The following is a 6,050-nucleotide window of genomic DNA, read 5'->3' on the forward strand; positions in this document are numbered from 1 at the left end:
ACCTTCCGATCAATAAATTAGCGTTTTCACCACTGAACCATCTCGCCATCACGTGCTAAAACAGCGCCGTATGTATAAATAACCCAATACACACCCAATGCGCAGTAGTCCAATACGCATTGTACTCAGTCGATCAGTTTGTTCTGCTTAATATGCTTTCTCGTGAAGAAATGTCCCAGCAGTTTGTGAACGTAAGAATTTCTTTTTATTCACAGTTTCTGGCGTGTGATAGTGTACGAGAGCTTTCCAAATGCTTTGGTATACAAAGTGGTTTCCCACATGGATGCCCACTCTACCAATTCATCTTCCATTTTGTAAGATGGCTCAATGGTGAGAGCGCAGATTTGCTAACCAGAAGGTCCATAGTTCAAACCCGACTTCGGCATCTCGGGTTACCGTCAAGGTTTGGGCAACGTGGCAGTATCCCAGCCAGGGTTGCATGACAGCTAGGTACCGAAAGGGGGTTACAGCTGAATGACTATCTTTTCTTTGGCAACAGGGCTTTCCGTCGAAAAATATGTCAAGCACCAGAAGTTGTGTTGTTGAGACCATGTATTGCACCTGCTGAACCATCATTTTCCGAAGAGAGTGCTGTTTTCCGTGTCCAGTTCAGAGTTATGGAGACAGAGAGGTGGCCAGACTTTGACCTTGAAGAGGGATGTGAAGGAGATTATGGAAAGTCTGGGTGCTATCGGTGTGACTTGCCTTTCAGGATAGGGACCGTGTGCTCCCTACTGCGTTTGGTTGGAGACGCTGCAACAGGTGGTTGCTACTCAATGTCAATGGCGTTCTTGTTGTCAGTTCACCATATCAAGTGGTTTCTTCTTTCACCTTCCCTCTTCAAATTCGTTGTTGATACGATTATGGAAGACTCACTATCAGCTACTAACGCCCGTGGGGTTGAAGTTATCGCGGGGCGACCGCTCACAGATATCGAGTACGCAGACGATCTAGCTCTTCTTGGATCTGATGCCGTGGTAGTGCAAATGATATTAAATAATCTAAATAATTCTACTTCAGGGTTTGGCATGCGGTTCGCACCTGTAAAGCGTAAAGTGCTACTGCAGGACTGGATGGGCTCGAACCCCAAACTCATGCTTGCGGATGAGCTGATTGAGGTGGACAAATTTTTCTACTTGGGAAGCTGTATCAGTCCCGGTAGTCTCGCGAAAGATATTTCCATCCGGACTGGGAAGGCCAGAGCAGCTTTTGTGAACTTGCGTTACCTGTGGTTGAGACGTTTAGAAAGAGTCCGAGAACGAGTTAGAACAGAGTCCAGGTTTTCGAGGATAAGCAACGTTTTACTTGTCTAAGAACAAGTGTACATGAGCTGAAATGTACATACAAAAGTTCAGTACGAGTATATATGGTAAGTATAAGAATAAGCACACAAAAATCACGACATTCACCCCGACAGTGTTTAAATAGGCACATATGAGCTGACGTAGACAGGAAGTGATGTGCTGAATCAAGCTTCTCTGTTCCTCAAACTATAAGGACGAATGCGTCGCTGTTGTTCTAGAATCCCAGGATAACTCGGTTGGTGTTCGGAGGACGGTACTGAAGAAGATTCAGATGCTTGAGAGCTATCGGGCTGACGTCCGGTTAGTTCAGTCTTATCTGGGTGTTCGGTATCTTCGTTGGATTCAGACAGATTGAGAACATTGTCAGTCGTATTCTGAACCGCTGGGGCTAGACGGCGAAGGGACACGGTTTCGACTCTTCCGTCTCGATGAGCAATGTGTGCGTAGTGTGGGTTGCAGTTCAGGAGGTCAACATCTTCCACTAGTGGTTGGTACTTGGATGACCTATCACCTCGTTGTAGCAGAACTGGACCAGGGGTGGTCAACCAAGATGGCAGCGATATTCCAAATGTTGAGCGACGTGCGTTTTAGAACAAACGTTCGTGTGGAGTACGGTTGGTGACTGTACATAACAATGATCGGAGGCTGTGTAGAGCATCAGGGAGTACTGATTCCCAACGGGAAGGCGGGAGATTGTGAGATTTCAGCGCTAAGCTTATTGTTTTCCAGAGAGTACCGTTGAGACGCTCAACTTGACCGTTACACTGTGGATTATAAGCTGATGTATGACTCATAGCAACACCTTTCTCCAGAAGAAAGCTATTGATCTCAGACGACATGAACGATGAGCCTCTGTCGGAATGGATATAGGCTGGCATTCCGAACAGACAGAAGATTTGTGTGAGACAGTCAATCACAGTTGCCGAGGTCATATCCGCACACGCAAATGCAAATGGGAATCTAGAGAACTCGTCAATTATAGTGAGTAAGTAGCGGTTGCGTGTATTAGATGGCAAAGGACCTTTAAAATCCAAACTCAGACGTTCAAAAGGTTGTGTTGCTTTAATGAGTCTACCAGAGGATTTCCAAAATCTTGGCTTCAGTTCAGCACACACTTTGCAGGAGGAAATGACGCGCTTGACATCGTCGACGGAGTAGGGGAGATTCTTGCAACGCACAAAATGGAACATACGGGTAATGCCTGGATGGCAGAGGGAGTTATGGAGCTCTCCGAGTTGGTTATTGCTCCCCATGGAAGCACATACGTTTCGTGACAGAGTGTCGGCGACATGATTGTCCTTGCCAGGTCGGTATATGACATCATATTTGTACTCGGACAGCTCAATCCTCCATCGTTGTATCTTGTCGTTTTTCACTTTACCCTTCTGTCCACCGCCGTACATGAATGAGACTGAACGCTGATCGGTGATCAGTTTGAAGGGTCTTCCGAGTAGATAATGCCGCCATTTCCGGATGGATTCAACGATAGCGTAGGCCTCCTTCTCGATGGCAGAATGATTCTTCTCGCTCGGATTGAGTGTCCTCGAGAAAAAGGCTACCGGCCGACGGTTTTGGCTTAGGGACGCGGCTATAGCCACATCGGAGGCATCCGTTTCAACAACCAGAGGCTCGTTATAATCTATTGTGATTAGTGTAGCATTTTCTAGTTCGTTCTTTAGGTTGTCGAAGGTCAACTCGACGTCGGCAGGTAGGGGAAAAGTTTTATTCTTTACCAGTTTGTTGATTTTGTCGGAAAATGAGGATATCCAATGAGCATAATATGCAAACATACCGATGATACGTTGCATTTCCGTGGTAGTACGCGGAAGAGGTAACTGACGGATGGGTTCCATGCGTTCAGGGTCTGGTCTAATGACACCCTTTGAAACCTCATAACCTAGGAGGCGGATAACTTTTGAAGAAGTGACTGTTTTGTCATCATTAAGAGTGATCCCATACTTCCTCGTAGCTCTCAAAAACGACTGGAGATTGAGATCGTGTTCCTCTTGGGTCTTGCCACAAATAGTCACATTGTCTATGTAGGCATACGTGCTTTTCAGCTTTTCAGTCGTAATGATATTGTTAATAGTTCGCTGAAAACACGCAACACCGTTTGTGACACCGAAGGGTATGCGACGAAACTGAAACAGGCCACCACATGCTTCGAATGCTGTAAAAGGTTTGTCGGATGCCGAGATGGGGACTTGATGGTAAGCAGACAAGAGGTCTAATGTACTATAGACTTCGTAGTGCGAAATCTCCTCAATCATTTTGTCCAAGCGTGGCAGAGGGTAAGCGTCCAGATATGTGAACCGGTTGATAGTTTGGCTGTAGTCAACAACCATCCGGCGTTTGTGATTGATACCCTTAGTAATCAAAACCTGCGCTCTCCAGGGAGACGTTGACGGTTCGATGATGCCTTCTTGCAATAAGCGGTCAACTTCGGCGCGAATGAATTTTTCATCATCCGGATGATGCCTTCTTGATTTGGTTGCAACAGGCTTGCAATCTGGAGACAAGTTGGCGAAAAGTGATGGTGATTCAACGTTTACAGCCGTCAGGCCGCAGATGGTGAGCGCATCACGATCCCCGCCGAATGAAATTTCTACCTTGCCATGTAGACCTAGAAAGTCATGCCCGAGTAAAACGTCGGTGCAGAGGTTTGGCATTACAAAGAGCTTCAGTTCACTGTATGAGGTATCTCTGTATCGGACAGAAACACAAGCGTAACCAGTCGTTCGACAAGATAGGGATGTAGACGCCATTGTGACGACTGAGAAAGTTGGATAAATTTTCCAATTATGCAGTTTCACGACCTTAGCGTTAATGAAACTGCAAGAACTCCCTGTGTCGACCAGAGCACGGAGAGTGATGCCATTGACTTCGATAGTTGCGATGGCATGCGCCAGGCAGGTAGGAGCTGCTGCAACGAATAATGACGATAAAGTAGGCTTTGTTGTACAACTTGTGTGGAACTTGGAGGTATTTTTTGAACGGCACACGCGGCGGAAGTGACCGCGTTTACCACAAAGATTGCAGACGGCTTCGCGAGCGGGGCACTTTGGACGAGGATGTGCATCATAACCGCAGAAATAACATGTCTGAATGGATTTTACAGCAGCAGTGGTGGGATCAACACGCAGTTCGGGATTCTGTGAAATGGGTGGAATCGTAGAGCAAGATATGGGTTCGTTACTAACATATGACTGTGACTGTTTGTGAGCCAATTCGAGGGATCTAGCCAGCTGATATGTTTGGTCCAGAGTGAGTTCGCTTTGTGCTAGAAGCTTCTCGCGGATGGATGTGGACGCCAGGCCATTAATTATAGCATCACGCACGCACTCATCTTGATATTCAGTTGCAGACACAGATTTAAACTCACAGTCTTTGGCTAATGATTTCAGTTTTTGTACGAACTGATCGATATCTTGTCCACTCTCCTGTTTGTAGGTCTGTAGCAGGTAGCGTGCATATATGACATTTTTTGGACGGACATATAATTTCCGTAACGTGGCGATTGCAGATTCATAGTCGGTGTGATCAGCAATGTGATCGTATACTAATGGATCCACAAAGTGGATGAGAGTTTCAAGTTTGTCGGGTTTAGAAGATTCGACGGTTTTCAGATAGGTTTCGAAGGTACGAAACCAGTGATTCCAGCGTTTTGCTGCATCTGCGGAGTTTGGGTCAGCGTCGAAGAACCGAGGTCGTAGTTGCGGGTCCATTGTGTTCTTAGACAAGTAAATTGAGACGTTTAGAAAGTGTCCGAGAACGAGTTAGAACAGAGTCCAGGTTTTCGAGGAGAAGCAACTTTTTACTTGTCTAAGAACAAGTGTACATGAGCTGAAATGTACATACAAAAGTTCAGTACGAGTATATATGGTAAGTATAAGATAAGCACACATAAGAATAAGCACACAAAAATCACGACAGTGGTGTAGGCGTGAAATCAGCTTATCCGTCAAGGGTCGAGCTTATATTGCTGCGGTGCGCTCCATACTATTATTTGGGTCAGAAACCTGGTCGCTGCACGCCCAAGACATCAAAAGATTTTCACTGGTTGACCGATGTCTTCTGAGTCTGGTAGGATCACCGGATTGGCTATGCCCACGGTATGTGGACTGCTCACACTCCATCGTTTGCGCTGACTTGGTCACATGCTCCGTATGCCAGTCGACTTCCTCGAACGGTTCTTTTTGCACTACCACGCCAGCATCATCGAAAGCATGACATTAGTGTTCAAGACCGATGCTTCGCTGCCGTGCACATAAGTATCATGGTTGTACGTGGGCTGGGTTACTGTCATAGCGCCCACACCTAGACATGAGGACGATTAGGGTCCTCAACCGAAGCTTTTGGCTCGAAAGCCTAAAAGCAAAACATCGGTGTTTGGCGGGAAGTGCGGATCCACCAACAGAGCAACAACCAAGTGCAGATCCATTACCATTTCTACGGAACAAGTCGCCACATGTTCCAACTACCAACCTGGAGGACCAGGAGTCTGTTTGTCAGACCTCTAACCATCATGGTTAGAGAGACTCTGTGAGTGTCATGCGGGCACCCCCAGTATAGCTCATTGGGTGGTTGTTGGTCTGTTCGCCGAGCTTGGCAGTTGGATTGCAAACGTTTCATCACCAATCGAGGTGACATCGTCAGTGCAGGGTTGAGTGGGTCTGCACTGATGATGTTACCTCGATTGGTGATGAAACGTTTGCAATCCAACTGCCAAGCTCGGCGAACAGACCA

The sequence above is a fragment of the Opisthorchis viverrini genome (assembly GCF_000715545.1).
Source record: "Opisthorchis viverrini unplaced genomic scaffold opera_v5_128, whole genome shotgun sequence".
Classification (NCBI taxonomy): domain Eukaryota; kingdom Metazoa; phylum Platyhelminthes; class Trematoda; order Opisthorchiida; family Opisthorchiidae; genus Opisthorchis; species Opisthorchis viverrini.